The following is an 18,230-nucleotide window of genomic DNA, read 5'->3' on the forward strand; positions in this document are numbered from 1 at the left end:
AAATTAGCCCATGCTAAGATCTCTTCCCATGAATCACTAACTCTCCCCTACTTGGGTCCAAACCTGAACTAAGAGTCGGATACTGCTCATTGAATAACTGAAGAGTATAAACCCTATGAACCCTCGCATCTCGAATAGATCTATCATCTGTAATCACGAAATCCAATGGACAATCCAGCTCCCTCGGAGCTCTAGCAAACCTCTTGCTAAGCGCAAGTGATACAAAGGATCGAGTAGCCCCCGAATCAAACAATACCAAAGTAGAAATACCATTCACGAGGAACGATCCTAAAATAAAACACATAAACATAAGCAACAAGTCAATATGAATAAAGAGATAAGGAAAATATACTTATCCGTCACCACATTTGGTGTCACGCGATCCTCCTCGGCCGTCAGCTGGAAAGCCCTGCTCTTCACCAGAGGCACATCTGTATGGCCCTGGTGGCTATCAGTAATCTAAAGAGTTACAGTAGAAAGTACTGACACCGGCCCTACTGCAGCTAAACTCAGACAATGGGCCTTCTTGTGGCCCATCTGATTGTAATGAAAGCAAATCAGATCAGATACCGGGATGGTGGTGGTGATGGTAGTGCAACCACTACTAATATGACCAATCCATTCGCACTTGAAGCAACCAGACCCACCCACCCTGTACGCTCCCTTGTGCATCTTGCCACACTTGCCACAACAACTATGACCCTAATGGCCTCTCGATCTATAATCATATACCTTGGGCCTCTTGCCTGAACCTTCATTACTTGTCACAAAATCTGGCTTCTTCTTCTTCTCCATCTCTAGATCAATCTCCCACTCCCTATCTCTCACTATCATATCCGCCAGTGTCTTGCAGCTGGATCAGCTCACAAATTGTTGAATATCATTCCTCAACATCTCATGATACTGAGCCTTGTTTATCTCCTCATACACCACATACTGCGAAACCAAAAGTGCCTTCTCCCGAAACATCATGGTGATCTCAACCACTGTCTCAATAATCTGGCGGAGATCCTGAAACTCTCACACCAACTGTTGCACCTTAATCACCAGTGTGAACTCAGCCCTGAAGCTGGTCACAAAATCATCCTAGGACGTCGAATTAACAGCCTCGTCACCCAATGCGCCCTCGACCTCCTCCTACTAATCTCGTGCCCTATCTTTCAGAAGATAGGAGGCAAGTCTGACATTTTCCCCCTTGGGGCAACTGCTAGTGGGAAAGGTGTTAGAAATATCCACTAACCACCTCATGCTAGCTATCAGGTCCTTTGCCCCGTTAAAATCCGGAGCTCCACATGCCCGGAACTTCGTGAAGGTCAAAGAGTGTGCCCCAAGCAAGGCCACCATCTTAGAATGAAAAGGCACTCAACCGTTCATCCAGAATCTCCAGAATTCCCTCCTTGATCATACCAAAGATCAAATAAGTCTGCTCAAGAATGCAATGCGTAATCTCGACGAGATGAACTCCTTAGTCTGATCAACTATCTGCCCAACTCCAAAACCTGAGCTCGAGCCCTCTCCAGCAACAGAACTGCCAACAAGTCAGCCTCGCAATGTCACCATACTAAAAATTAACCATATAAACCATCATAATAAGCATCAGAATACATTGAGGGATCACAATGTCTACAATCTTCCTGGTTTCATCGCATCCCTCCTTGACTCGAGTACGGATCCTCTGCTTCCAGTAATATGGGCCCATACTAGCTACCACATCTATTCGTACTTTCCTCAGGGATTGCCTTGAATCTGCCAAGTCAGCCTATATCCATACAAATAACCCTCAACAAATTTACGCTTCCAGCACTAGATCTCATCCTAGGTTTTCCTAGGGGAAAATCCACACCACTCTCTGTCATCAGCTGCAGAAGGAACTCCTGCTAGTTTCCTCTAACTAGCTCACAAATACATTTATATATCACTAAAACCAAACAATTCTTTGAATGAAAGGTCTCACACCACAATGGTTGGACTCAAGCAAGAGCTGCTCAATAGAGTTAAAACCTAGCCTTCTAAAATTATTTAGTTCCCATAATATGTAACATACCATATTCGCTTACTAGTTAGTTGAAGCTAATAAGAACTCCTAAAAGCACAAAACAAGCAGCATTCGAGCATCAAGTAGCCAGAACCACATTGGGTTTTGAGCACTATAACAATCTTATGGTGCACATACAACCCTAGATGATTTGGATCTAAGTTTTCTCACCTTAAACATGCAATTTCATTTTATCCAAAGCATATTCCCTAGCTATCATGCAATTGGAGATACACAACATAAAAACCAGTGAAGGCAACCCAAAAGGACCATGCTACTATCGGGTCAAGTACATACCAATTATAGTTATGGGCTTAGACACCTAATCCAACAAACCAAGCATTACCAAATCAGACCACCTATCACTGACTGATTAGTACTAGTATGCAAGTCTACAAGCTCATATAATAGGCATACGAAGGCATCTCTACTAGCATTCTATCATGCAAAAACTGAGCAGATCCTTATCCCTAACTAGCATATGATTCACAAATTTACATATCAAAACATATCATATAACATGTATGCATATTTTGGGAAAACTTACTTGAGCTCGGCTGATTGTATGCACCACACCCTTTCTTGTATTAGAAAAACTCTTTTCTTAAAAATGCATTTCTTTTTAGAAAAACTTTACAAAATCCTTAGTTTGAGTTCAGGCACACCTGAGAGTATGTTTGAATCCCTCACACTAAGGCTCTGATACCAACTTGAAACATCCAAAAAATAAGACCCAAAAATTTCATTTTTAATTTAATAAAATCAGTATTCCAAAAATATCATCAATACAATCCAAATAGCACTTCCATCATCGGGATTCTCTAGACTCCTTCATCTAGAAACTCACCTCGAACTACTGAACACACTGAAAGATCTCTGGCTGCTAGTCCGACAAATCCCCGAGCTATCAATAACAATAACATCTAATTAATAATTGGATTCCAACCATAATTATCAGCCATAATTAGGGTAAAAAGAGCATTTTACCCCTTACCTAGTTGGTCCGAGACTAAGGCCCAAACTTACAATTTAAAAGGCCCAAATCCTAATTAGCAACCCAAGGCCCAAATCATGGCCCAATTTTCTAATTAGGCCCAAAACCTTTCATGGGCCTTTTCCAAGAACCCAAAATAAACATCAACCCAACACTTGATGGCCCAACAAGGCCCTAAGCACCTAAGTCCAAAATAATGGCCCAACTCGAAGATCTAATTTACGAAGCCCAACTGGCTAAGTACGTGGGGAGTACTCAGCTTGTACACTAAGCGTACACGATTTAGGGCTTGTACGCGATGCGTACGAGCTTGTACGCCCAGAGTACTCACCCATTAAGATAAATCTCATTTCCATCTCTTAATCCATAAAGACTTTACACCAAAACCTAGATCTGACTTCCTTGATCTGATATATCACGTAAAGTTGTTAACTGTATGTGCATGCATGGCTTAATGAAGCTCTTAAAGCTAAAAAGGGACTTACCAGATAACTTAATACATGTATTTGACCATAAACCCCATAAAGTTTGCACCTTTATACTTAAGAACCTCATAACATGCTCAGATCTAAAAGGAAAAGCCCCAGAAACCTCTTATTTCGTCAACCAACCCAAAAGGGACCAAAAGAATAAAAATGAAGACATAAAGAGATATAAGCATTCAAAAGCCAAGGTATGAACTAGATACCTCAAAAGCTTGCAAAAAGAGTGATGATTCAGGATCTCTAAGCTTCCCACCAAGTTATGCACCTTCAACCTTCTTCAATCTCTTCAAAATGAGCAAAACAAGCACCAAATTCTTCTGAAAAACTCAAAAGCACAACAATGGAGGCTAAAGGTCGATTTTAGGGTTTTATGGCAATAGAGGCTAGTAAATAGGCCAGCCCTAGGGACTTAAGGAATTTATATAGGGTGAAACACCATAAATTAGGGTTTCATTAACCTCCGAGTACGCGAAGAGTAACCCTCATACACCCAACATACGAGGCCTTGCATCCACGACCAACATATCCTTAGTACGCTAAGCGTACCATGTGGTACACCCCGCGTGCCACTCCAAGGACCAATAATACAACAATTAAATATAAAGGGCAAAGAAGGAACATACCAAAATCCAAGTGTTACACTGGAAATCCTCATCCTCACGTTGTGCTGGGTATCTGTCGTGTCACGCTTCCTTATTTGAGTCAGACTCACAAGCTTGGTTGCAGCGCACATATAATGTTTTTCGCGTTGCGTCTTTAGTAAATTTGGACACTTTTGGATTTTGATCCTTATGAGCTTCAATTTCTTTAACATCCTTCTCAGCTACGAATTTATATATAAAATTCAATTTCAAAGCCTTATTTTTATCATTTATCTTAAAATATATCATTAAAGCTTATAATATTAAGATAATGGACTAAAATATATGTAAAAATATGACCATATCAATCCTTAATGTCTTTCCTTTCCTAGTTTGAAAAGAAACACACATGTCTTCCTTTTCCTTATACGATGAAGTTGAATTTATGGATTTATGTTTTAAGAAATAAAAAAGTATTCAGTGATTCAAATCCTCTGAGCCCAACCATTTTTACATTCGATCCGAGTGAAATTTTCTTTATAGGGACGAAACACATAGCTCAGACCAAATAAAGACTAGATGACCTTTCAACATGAAGTAAAAAAATTGCATTGTTATAATATATATTTGAATACAATCTTGCTAAATTTTGTTCTCTTTTAATCGTATTTGATTGTTAACCGTTTATGTGAATACCTTAACATTAGCATCTATGTAGAAGTGGGAAAAAAACAGACCACGATCTAAAACGAGTTTGAGATCTGAAATTTATCCTACAGTGAAACTAGTTTGAATGAAAACGGATCGACTTCTAAATATATCCGCCATTTTATATCAGATTGACATTCTATCATTTGCGGTCGGTTTGTTGGAAATGGATTCGAATACAAGCCATTTTTGGAAGTTGGTGGCTTAGAGAACGGTCATATAACTGTTTTTTCGTCGTTTATTTTAAGATTATGTTGTCCCTCATTTGTGTGTGTGTCTATATATATATATATATATATATATATATATATATATATATATATATATATATATATATATATATATATATATATATATATATATATATATATATATATATATATATTTGTGTGTGTAGTAGTAGTAGTAATAGTAGTTTAATCGCACTACTCAAAAACACTCTTGAAAGTTTGGATATTTTAGCTTGGTGAAAAGAAAAGAAAAGAAATCATTATTTTCGATTATAGCCGCTATGACACGTGATCTAAAATTATTCAAGCTTCTATGGTAATTTTGGAATATGCGTTTTCTGTTAGTGGGGTTATATCTCTAAGAAAAACAAAATTCATTCATTTGTCGGTGAAAGTGTGTATTTACTTGAAAGACTACTTGAACGATAAGGAACATATAAAAAATGTTTGCCACAAAAGGCGAAATTGTGAAAATTCAAGAAGAAATAGCAATGAGATTATCGGTACCACTTACCAAACAAGAGCTTGTTTATACCAAATAATAGGCAACATGGCAGATAAAGAATAAATCCATACATGGCAGTTAATAAACAGCTACTACGAACGAACAAATCAACAATGCCAACGACGACTAGAGCTTCTGCTTTCATGTTCTAATTGAGGCACTGGAGGACCGAACCCATATATGTGGCAAAATATGGGGATGACTTGTGGTTATGGGTGAAAGGTCAACCAAGATTGGGTATAAAAAATAGATCATCGATGATCTTAACCGAGGCTCGTGATGCCTATTTTCAATAACAAATATTATGTTTCAATATGTACTTGTATCTTGTTTTCATGTATTTTCCAAAAAAAACATCTATAAAGTTTGAATTTTAATGTTTCCAGCTTTTTTTTGATGCAGAAAGTCACAAACCATTACATAGATTTTATCTATAATGTTATTCTACATCTATGTATTCGTAGTTTTAGATGAACAAAATGACAAACCATAACATAGTTTTTATCTATAATGTTATAAGCTATATATTATATGACCTAAAATTTTAATACTAAAAGAGAGCCCTAGTATTCGTAGTTTTAGATGTACAAAATGACAAACTATAACATAGTTGTATAATGTTATAAGCTAATTATATGACCTAAAATTTTAATACTAAACGAGAGCTCTAAAAGACCTTTATATTGGAGTTGGGCTTTTATCTAGTTTTAAGTTTTAAGAGCAACATGAAAATGTAGATTGTAGATGTCTAAATGGTATTGGAGTATTGGGCTTATAAATCCTTATCTCTACTGATAACCATGAACAATGTCTGCTCACGAACTCAACTATAAATGTGATCAGTATAAAACATTTATTTACTACATTCTTTGAAAAAGATTCATTTCACCTTTAAAAGTATATAATATCTAAGACGAATTCATACGTAAAACCCGATAATTTTATATTTATATATGATGTATACGTGAAAACGAAACGTATAAATAAATAATCTTGTGTATTTGTCGGAATTTTTGGAACCGTGGTTTGTATCGATCTTTCCAAGCTAGTGGATGAACCATACATGGTCAAATGGTCTTTACTTTTTCCTAGGAAGCCTTTATTAATGAATTTTGTTGAAATTTTGAATTCGGACTCTTTTTTTCTGGGCATTGTTCATATTTTTAACTTTTTACACAAAACTAATATACCTTTTTTCGCCTATTGATCTTCTATCTTTCCATTTTTTTTAACAAAAATAATACTTAGGTGACTATTTGTTTCCAGAATATTTTTAAAGGAATTGGAATCTGTTAAGAAAGTGGAATCCGCCAGGAATTGCAATCCGACTTCATATTCTGCTTGGTTGGCATGAATAAAATTTGAATCCAATTTCATATATGTTTGGTTGGTAGACAATGGAACTAAAATAATATAAAATGAAAAAATAGCGTGTTTTTTTTTTTTTGCTTATTTTTACTTTGTTTTATAACTTATATGTAAAAACATATTATATAAATTATAAAATTAGTAAATGACGGTGATTGTCGCAATCATGAGTAGCGGCATAGGTGGTGTGTGGTGTAGTGGTGGTAGTAACGATGGTGGTGATGAAGGTGGTGACAAAGGTGTTGGTGGTGGTGGCGGAGGTGATAGCAGTGGTGGTGGCAGTAATGGTATAGTCGTAGTGGTGAGTGGTGGTGGAGGTGGAAGGTAGTGTGGTGGTATAGGTGCTGACGGTGGTGGTGGTGGTGGGTAGTTGTGGTGGTGGTAGGTGGTGACGGTGGTCATGTGTGGTGGTGGAGGTGGTGGTGGTTGTAGCAGTGGTGGTGATAGTTGTGGTGGGTAGCGGTGGTAGTGGTTGATGGTGGTGGAGGTGACGGTGCTAGTGGGTGGAGGGTGGTGGTAGCGGAGTTACCAGTGGTGGTGATGGTGAGTGGTGGTAGAGGTGATGGTGGGTGGCGGTGTAGATGGTGGTGTGTAGCGATGGTGGCTGGTGGTAGTAGTGGCGACAGAGATGTTTCATATGTAGTGTTAAAAGTAAAATGGGTAATATGATAATATTCAACATTCTCACTTGAAATGAATTTTAATTCCTTAAGTTTTTTTGATGAATTTGACTCATTTAGGAATCTCGTTTCTTTTGAAAGCTTGAACCAAACAAAGCAAAGTGATGGAATTAGATTTCAATTCCTTCTAATTCGAATGGATTCCAGCAAACCAAAATACACGTAAGATCTCGTAACAATAATGGGATGAGATTAAGATGAAGACAACTTCTTCTATCTTAGGATAAAAAGGTTGTTTCTATATAAGTATAAGATTTTCGGCTAGAAGATGAATGAGCTAAAACACAGGGACAACAAATAGGGCAAAAGAAATAAATAAATAAAAAATGATATATGCAACAGCACAGACAATCAAAGTTGGAATAAAATAGAACAATAGATAAAAATACTCTTCATTGTATCCATTACTCCATTACTAATAAAACCTTAAATCATCGTCATTTTGCATACCCGGACCCTTTCACCAAGACACTTTCGATTGAAACTTGAACAACCTTTATTTTGCCAACAGTGGCGTAGCCATATTAGTACAAGGATGGGTCTTGGCCCACCAAATAAATTTGAGGTTATATATATATATATATATATATATATATATATATATATATATATATATATATATATATATATATATATATATATATATATATATATATATATATATATATATATATATATATATATATATATATATATATATATATATATATATATATATATATATATATATATATAAACTAAAAAAGACTAAGGAAAATGAATCGCCAAATGGCCCACCCTAAGACAAAATCCCGACTATATCACTCTTTGCCAACCTAAATCTAGTCATAGAAAAACTCTTCATCCAGCGTTGCCAAATATCCAACAGTTAGAATAGTAACCCGACACATGCCTTTTTTTTTACTCGATTGTAATTAAGTTTTCAACTCGAACAATATAACATTTTTATGAACATAGCTTACCATTTTTTTTTTGCTATGAACCTAGAGTTCAACCATATCTAGGATTAGTCTATTTTCATGTACTAAAAAATTAAGAATGATATAATATTTCAATCGCTTTTATTTCTAAAATTATGTATATAATAATGGTATCCTCTTTATTTTTATAACTACACATGTAATGATGTTATCCACGATGGGAGGTGTATTTCGAGTAAAGTTTTGTTGATCTAATTATTTGTGACATCATGTGTCTAGACAATTATATTTGTGCAAGTCACATTCATGTATGAATATTCATATTCATATGAATGCTTATCGTTTTTCTTTTATGCAAGTCCATCGTACATAAATGTCATGATATTATATGCTAGAACATATATTTAAACAACTTCAAGAAATTGATATACTTTGTCTATTAATCATGACATGTAAATTTTCACATTTTTCAAACATGGATGATATATAGTGTGATTTGTTATTTCTAATTGAACATGCATAACAATTACCATTGGAACAAAGATCATAAAGTAAAGGATAATATCATAAAAGCTCTTAAGTTTGAACAAAAAGTTTTGTTTTGCCCTGTTACGAATTTTTCATTCACTAAAACCGGAGGTTTAGATTTTTTTTTTCCAATTTCGCCATTTTATAGGTTAAGTCGGTCAATGGGTGGTGGGCCACGTGTGTGTAAACTAGGTTGGATTTGCTATGGGTTGGATTTGTTGTGGATTGCGATTATTGGAACCCAGAACCTATAACTCCCAAACCAACACACATACCACTAAGGTGGAGGACTATTTATGTTTATATACCAGAAATATAATATATAATATATAATATTGAAATAATTTAATAACAATCTTTTTCTTAAAAAAAACGTTTTGTAAAATTTTCAAAATCCTTCGAATAAGGACTCTGATACCAGCTTGTAACGTCTCAATTTTCATAGTAAAATTTTCAAAATTTAAAATAAGATCAAAGTCATTTACATAAAACCAATCATCCATAAAACCATTGTTCCAAAAACATAAACCCTTAACCAGAGTATCATAACAATACACAATCTCAAATATGAAAGTTGTTAATGAATGTGTACAGTCATGCCTTCGTCTTCACATGATCCTCAAAAGTATTACATTTAACTCACAAATGTTAGCCAAATCTTAGTGAATTCACTAAAATACCGCATACATCACAGATAACTATATATCACAGCAACGGGTCTGTAATAACCTCAGTTCTGCATCAACCCACAGCAACGGGTCCATATCAACCTTGCATCCCAATCAACCTGAAACAACGTATCCATATCAACCTCAAGTCAATATCAACGCACATCAAAGCATGCAATCATACAATCATCAAGCAAAACCTTACTAGCATAGCATACAACCATGGCCTAACAACTATGACATAAGTTATACATTGACAAAACTTACTTGAAACTCAAGTTGATAGATCAACACTCAACGACTCATCAACACAACTATACAACCTCCTAATCTGCCAGAGCTCAACGTCATATCACTACTTGGAATCCTAAGTCTAAATAAAAGTCAAGCTAGTCAAAAGTCAACGGTCTCGCTACCGTATCATGACAACTCAATGACAAAACAAAATGGCTAAATCCCATCACCACACCATGGTCGCGCCATTGTGAGAGTCTAAAGCAACTTAATGGATTAAGTACTTAACCCATAAGCTCCAGAGCTGAAAAGCTCATATCCGATTCCTTTAAGTGTCTTAATGGATAAAGTTTCCAACTTTATCCATTCGAATGCTCTATTCTCTACAAATCTCAAAACCTGACATAAAAGGGACCAAAACACGTACATGGAGTCAAGGAGATGTTGAAAATATGTTTTTCTTTCATTCAATAAATCCAGATAGTCATAGATTCCAAGCTTAATGTTCTAGAGTTCTCCAAACTCCAAGAACTCCAAAGAATGGTCCAAAAGGGCCAAAATGACAATATAACAAGATCGAAGCTAAATTTCAAGTTCAAGACTTTATACCTCAAAATGATTGGAAATCTAAAACAAGAGTTAGATCCAAGCTTGAAGCAAGACTCCTTAGCACCACAATGATTCTTCTTCAACTTCCAACTTCACAAAAATAAAAGGGGGACCTTAAGAACACAAGAAAGGAGGTGCTAGTGTTCAAAGGGGGTGTTCCCAGATGATGGAATCTAGGGAATCCAGAAACCCTAGAAGTTAATGCCCTTAACTAGAACCTAAGGCCCAAAATCTAAGGTTTTGAACCCAGCCGCCAGCATGTCGCGACCAACACCTGACAATGCCACCACTAAAATAATGTGGTTGCGTCGTGGTGAATATCCACCACCATGCAGTGGTCATTCAAAATTACCAATTTACAAGCCTTAAGATAAATAAAATTTAAAAGAATAATACCTAAAAATGGATGTTACATAAAAAACTAAAAAAGGATGCCCACCTCACCCTATTCTTTATTTCCAACTCACAAAAAAAAACAGAATTGTTTATTGACTCTCTTTCTCTCTCTCTCTCTCTCTCTCCCCCTCTCTCTCTCTCTCTATATATATATATATATATATATATATATATATATATATATATATATATATATATATATATCTCATAGTCCTCTTATTTTCTCTCTCTGGTGAGACCAATCTTCTGGCATCGTGATTGCCTCCACAACAATAGTAGTCGGCATTGTTGTGTACTGCTCAACCGTTGGCAGTTCCACCAACGGTCACCATATCATCTCCAACTAGTTTCATTTTCGATAATCTCCTCAGGTGTATCTTTCCCTAACCCATCTTCGACATCCCCTTTACTCAATATCTTGATGATTGAACACTATTGATGTTGCTACTATCAGCATTTCAGGAATTTCTGTAAGGCCATAATCAATCTCTCAATCAGAACAATAAATTTAGGAAATCGATCTGAACAAAGATCAGTTCCAGGAAGTTAGATTCAAGACATGCAAGGATGAAGAGACATTAAGACACAACTGGTTCTGGTAAATCGTTTGAATTCAAAATCAAACCCTAAACCCTCTCTTTTTCCCATCATCTACCTTTTTATAGTTGATATTTCTTCCCTACAAACTAAAAGATATACACACATACACTAACTTTTTACCTTAGTCGGTTGTAGGGGTGATTCAATAATGGAACCTATGTACCAAATTACTCACAGATAAAGAGCATTAAATAGAGCACCTGGTATGTAGTATCTGGAAAAGAGTTACAGTATGATCCAACACCAAATATCATCACCATGTGTCACCCAAATACATATGCATCCTCTTGTCTACCGATTCTCTTTCTCTTTCTCTCTATCGTGTGATCTCTCTCTTTTTGTTGTATTTAACGCACACTAACAAACACACACAATGTGTGTGTGTGAGTTCCATCTTGTTGTCGGTTATAGAGTAAACCACAACATGAAATTAAAAGGGTTTTTAGTGGCTTTATTTAGAGGGGTTTGAGGTGATTCCATCATATTTTATATGACGGTAATTTCTTCTTGATGCCGATGGTGAAAGGTTGGGACACGTTATAGGTGTCAAAGGAGGGGTATAAGAATAGGGTTGTAAACAAACCAAACGAACACGGACAAGGTCTTGTTCATGTTCGTTCGTTTAAGTTAGCTGAACAACAAACGAACACGAACGGATAAACGAACGAGATTTTCTTTTTCATGTTCGTTCGTTTAACAAATTACTTTGTTCATGTTCGTTCATTTATGTTCGTGAACATGCTAAACGAACATAAACGAACAAAGATTAAAAAAAAAAAAAAAAAAAAAAACACACACACACACACACACACAATTGAATATATATGAACATAAATGAACGTATAATATAGCAATATAATAAAAAATAATTGAATATAGATGAATATAAATAAACATAAACGAACGTAAATGAACATCATAAACGAATGTAAATGAATATCATAAACGAACGTTTACGAACATAAATGAACGAACGAGACAATTGTTCATATTCGTTCATTTAACTAAATGAACAATAATTTTTGTTCATGTTCGTTCATTTATTAAATAAACGAACATAAACGAACTTCCCGCCGAACAGTTCACGAACGGTTCGCCGAACGTTCAGTTCGTTTACAGCCCTATATAAGGAGGATGCGAAAGAGAGAGATATAGGGAAGGTACAATGGATATGGTGGGTGGGTATATAATTCTTTTGATTTTACTATTATTTTTAAAATAAATAATGTTAAGGTAAGTATAGAAAATATAAATTGGAAATTAAAAGGTCATAATATTATTTTTAGATTTTTCAGGACCAAAATCATGAGATTTTTATGATTTTGGACCTTCCATGCAAGTTGAAAGCTTTTTTAACCATATCCATAATGTTTTCCAAACCACAAGGACCAATTTTGCAATTAAGTCTAATAATAATCAAAACTGTATCTAAATTATTTCAAGAGTATTCTATATATATATATATATATATATATATATATATATATATATATATATATATATATATATATATATATATAATTCCAAGTATATAAAACATCAAGAGTATTCTAGCTTGGTGATATGTGAGTTGGTTTAGGAGTTAGGAGGTTATGAGTTTGAATCCTTAGACAGTCAGACCCTATTTTTTCGCAAAGCTTATTTTTTATAATAAAGGAGAGAAAGGATCTTAGACAGCACACACATGGTGGATATGTCAATAAATCCAACCGAGTCCGCACATATGTAACATCCTGACTCTCAGGTATAAATTTAAATTGTTTTTATTCATTTTGATAGGGAAATCGACAAATTAGAGGCTCTAACTCGTCGAGTAGAGATCGAGATGGCAACGTGAATTTTAGAATCAACTCAACGAGTTGGAGCTGAGTATGAAAACCCTAATTTTCAGGCTTTGTACCCTATTTAAAGGACCTCGATCCCTTTATCGCGCTCCCTCGTCACCTAATTACCCCGAGACAAACTGTAATCGAGCTATCATCCACTGTGTGAGAGAGAATGAGTCTAAAAGTGTGTGTTTTGGTGCCTTATTTGAATGAGCTTGAGGAGCAAAAAGCTTGGAACAAGAAGGAGTTTTTGGATCCGACATTCATTCAGTGTTAACGACCATTTGGAGGTAAAAAGCCATTACCTTGATCACTTGTTTGTTAGATCTCTCCATTAGGGAGTTTATGGTCATTTTTAGCATTTTCTTGAGTGATTATTGATTTTGAGCTTACCTTGAAGCTAAGACAACAGATCTAGACATTATTAGGCCCTTTTGGCCTAAAGACTCGAGCTTTATCCATCTTTGGCCAACTTCCGTGCCTTAAACCCTTTTTTGAGCTTTGTTTCCACAAACTTAACCCTGGATGTCATGCATGGAGGTAAAGCTTGCAGCTTTACGTGGTATTTCAGCTTTAGAAGGCTAGATCTAGAGTTTGGGGCCTTAGTCTCGCTTAAAAGCATCTAAATGAGTAATTGGACTGAAGGAACTCGACGAGGTGGTTAGCCAACTCGATGAGTTGGTTAGGGTTTTTCCAGATATCATGGACGATGTACAAACTCGACGAGTTAGTGAGACAACTCAGCGCGTTGAGCTAAATTTTCCCGATTTTTCTGAGTATCGAAGGAGCTCGACAAGTCGCATAGATGCATTCGATGAGTTGGGTCAACATGGACTGTTGACTTGATCGTTGACTTCCGTTAACTATTAGGGTTGTTCAAATTGTGGACTTTGGAGACCATGGAGGGGTAAAATGGTCTTTCACCCTTTCCGAGAGTTAGTAAAGGAGTTAGCTTAACATATTTGGAGTTGTTGTTATAAATTGTTAAATAGAGATGATTATGATACGTAGGCAGAGTCTAGACTGACCGTTGAGTACGAGATCTACTTGCTTTACTTACGAGGTGAGTCTTCTCACTATACTTACCCGAGTGGTAATATTGTGTGACCGGAGGGTCTATCTAAGTTATTGACCGAAGGGTCTTATGTGCTTATTCTTAGTTATGTAATATTATGCATTCTATCTTTGTGATTTATGTTGTATATTATTTTGTGCCTTATTGAGTTAGGACGAGAGGGTCCAAACCGAGTTGTGAAACCGGATGGTCTTCAGTGAGATACAGGACTGGAGGGTCTAACCCAAGCTGCGAGACTGGAGGGTCATCACTGAGACACATAACCAAAGGGTCCTTATCGAGATATAGCCATGAGAGGCTAATTATTTGTGTGTGGTATTTTGGGGAACTCACTAAGCTTTGTGCTTACAGTGTTTTGTGAAATGTGTTTTAGGTATATCTCAGGATCGCAGGAAGGTGTCAGTATGATTGTAAACACCAGCTAATTGATTGTGTTTTTCAGGATTCTGCGATGTTGTCAAACAATTTATTGTTTTGTGTTTGGAACAATTTACAAATTTGGTTTGAGAAATGTTAAATTTTTTTTTGTGTGAATTTAAAAATGAAAATTTCATTTGAAAATTTGGAGTGTTACAGCATATATGGCTTGCCATCTATATATGTGACCAATTTAACTTACAAATAGGCAAAATTGATGTAACACCTATTTTTCATAATGGACTAGTTAAAGACTTAAAGGGGTCAAAGATATGGTTTTGAGGGAAAACTATATTCCACAATGTGGTGGGTTGATGACCACAATTTGGGACGACTCTTAACTGAAACATGTGTTTTGACGAACACCACGGCGTGGCAACTGTTTCAGCCCAAGCATATGATTTTTAGGGTTTCCTCCAAATTTAAGGACCTTAACTTTAGAGTTAGGTCATTCACTTCAACGTCCAAAGAACCCTTGATCAACCCTAGCCCCTGTTTTGCAACTTTTGAGCTTATTTTTCCTTTCTTGGTGGTTTTTGAAGTAAGAAGAAGGAAGTCAAGTGCAAGAATTCAACAAACAATTCATTTTCATCCTTTGTGTATCTTCTCAACTATTTGTAAGTCCTCAAGCCTTCACATTTTTAGTTCCTAGTGTGTAGATCTAAGATTAGTGACATGTATTGGTTCATATTTGAGATTTAGGTGAATAGATGATATAAAGCTTGCAAATTTATGGCTCGTCTTGGTGCTTTGGTCACTATAGCCTTTGTTTCTAGAAGTTGGATGAGTATTAGTGGCCATGCATGACTTTTCGTCATTTTCTTTCCTTTTGACCTATATGGAGTAAAGTACATGCATGAGGCATGCATTTCCATAAAGTTTAGATTTTTATGGACCTTTAGGGCCTCAAGAAGCTTTTTGGAACCTATGAATGAAGATCTTAAAGGATTAAGGACTAAATACATTAAGTTGTCCCAATGCAGGAACCATGACATGGCAAGATGGTTGTCGTGACGTAGTGAAGGAAGGTTTTGTGACTATTTTGGTTGGACATTGCCACGGTGTGGTGGTATGTTTCCCACGATATGGTGCAGGTTATTTATTTCGGTTGAATTAGATAGCCACAACATGGCCATAGGTTAGCCACGATGTGGAGACCATTGATCGTTGACTTTTCAACTTGGTTGACTTTTAGTCAAATTGGTAGTTTTAGAAGTGTAAACTAAGGTTTGACCTTGGGTGTTTTGATTGGTGGGTTGTAGCACCGGTTTCACATTGATACGGGTTGTGATATATTTAATTCGAGTGTGAGGTGAGTTTTTTCACTATACTATGTCAGATGTTAGTTCTCTTTCTGATACTAGCATGAAAAACCAGCATCTGGCCCATGACATATGTATGAATGTCCAGGATATGGCCCATAACCTATATATGAAAGACCAGGATCTGGAGCGTGACATTTGCATGAAAGACCATGATCTAGACCCTGTCACTTATATGTGGGACCCAGATTTGGCCCTCAACATTGCAAGGAAAGAAATTTTTTGGCCCATGGCAGGAAGAGATTCTCATACTATGATTTGGCCCATAACATTCACTTGGGGATGGAATAGACTCGTTGTATGTATGATATGTGGTATTTTAGGGAACTCACCAAGCATTGCATCTCCCTGGAGTTTTATTATGCACTATGTTGAGTATTTGAGATATTGAAACTGATTTGGCATGTTTGGTTATTTAGGGAAGCCTTTTTAGGGTTAATCATTTTATGATTCCCTACGATGCCTTTACAGTATAAGTTCTTAATCAAGATCTTCTAAGGTATTGGTTTTATATTAAGGCATTAGTTTTGTATTTATAGTATATATTTTATGTTCCCTATAAATAAGCATTAGGTTAGCTTTTGATGTAATCTTTTTACCAGATTAGGTTTTTCTCTGTACATTCATATCATATTCAATATACACAAAAACCTTTATCAGATTACTTGCATATCATGGTGATTGATTCTTGATTGTTCTTGTTATTCCGCATTCGTCATCTCGGATTTATTCTCTACAAGTGGTTTCAAAACCGGTTCTTGTAGATCTCATCGATTATTGCAAGAATCGATCTTGTTTATGGCGATATTTTATCATGAATCTCACCATGTTCTTCAAGTTTTGTAAGTTTTCTGAAAAGAAAAAGTCTATACCTCGTTTTATTGAAAACTCTTGTTCACATCTGTTATCTTCTACTAATTATTTCATCTTATTTGTTCTTGAATTGTGTTCTGGAAGATAATTTGAAGAATGTTTTTGTGTTTATTCGAATTTTTGTGTTCATATCTACTCTAATTCTCTAAAAATTGTCCCAGGTCTGTTTTCTCCCTCTAGAAACCATCTCAGATTTGTTTTCTCTTTCTAGAATTCTTATCAGATCTACTTTCTCTCTTCAAGTTTTCTTTCTTGTTGAAGATTAAATGGGGGATTATTAGGTATTAAAAGACATTAAGAGACTAGGATTAAAAGTTACAGATCCAAAGTTTCATCTTAGAAATGATATTTGTGTTGTGATGTTCCTGAGCAATCAATGTTGAAGAATGCCATTAAGATGTATAATCTCTTTGTGTATGAAAAAATTGGTGATTTCACATAGATTTCTTATGGTGGATTTACAAGTAATCATTTAGATGAAGATAAATATTTGTTAAAGCAATTTTCCTTTATCAAAGAATATTTATTTTTGAAGAAAATACAAAAGAATATTTACTTCTGAAGAAAAAGTGCCTCCATATGTTTTTGTTGAGGGAGATTCAAGTGCTTTAGCTTTTTCAGAAGCTTCACAATCCGAATCTAATAGTTCTGAAGATGAATCCAAATGAAAAATTCAAAAATCGTGAAAGTGAAGGAGATTTGTTCTATTGGAACAACAACAGATGTTTTTTTTTGTGTTCTGATGATGTTGTTGAAGGAATGGTTCCCTACAAAAAGCCAATAATTCAAGATGTTTGGATTTACCAAACTCCCAAGGATTGTGTTCAAACGTCTTCAAATGTTCAGATTCAGAAAGATGAAAAGACTAATCAGATCCGAAATTCGTTTCTGAAGCCTAGAAATCAGAGAAGAACAAAGAAGAAGAACAAGAACAAGAGTAAAATGAAGAAGGTTTGGATTCCCAAGGTACAAGTACCTAATGCATGTGAAAAGGTTCAGAAAGCTAAAGTCAAGTGTTTTCAAAGGAAATTTCATTCACATTTTTCTTCAGATTAATATGTCAAAAGTTAGAGAAAAGAGAAAAGAGAATTTGGTTGGTTTAATGAATTCTATGAAAATTTTCGTCTTCCAACTAAAAGCGGGTATTATTTTCATAAGATAACAGATATTATTCAA

Source organism: Lactuca saligna, chromosome 1 (genome assembly GCF_052625555.1).
Source record: "Lactuca saligna cultivar CGN05327 chromosome 1, ASM5262555v1, whole genome shotgun sequence".
Taxonomy (NCBI): Eukaryota; Viridiplantae; Streptophyta; class Magnoliopsida; order Asterales; family Asteraceae; genus Lactuca; species Lactuca saligna.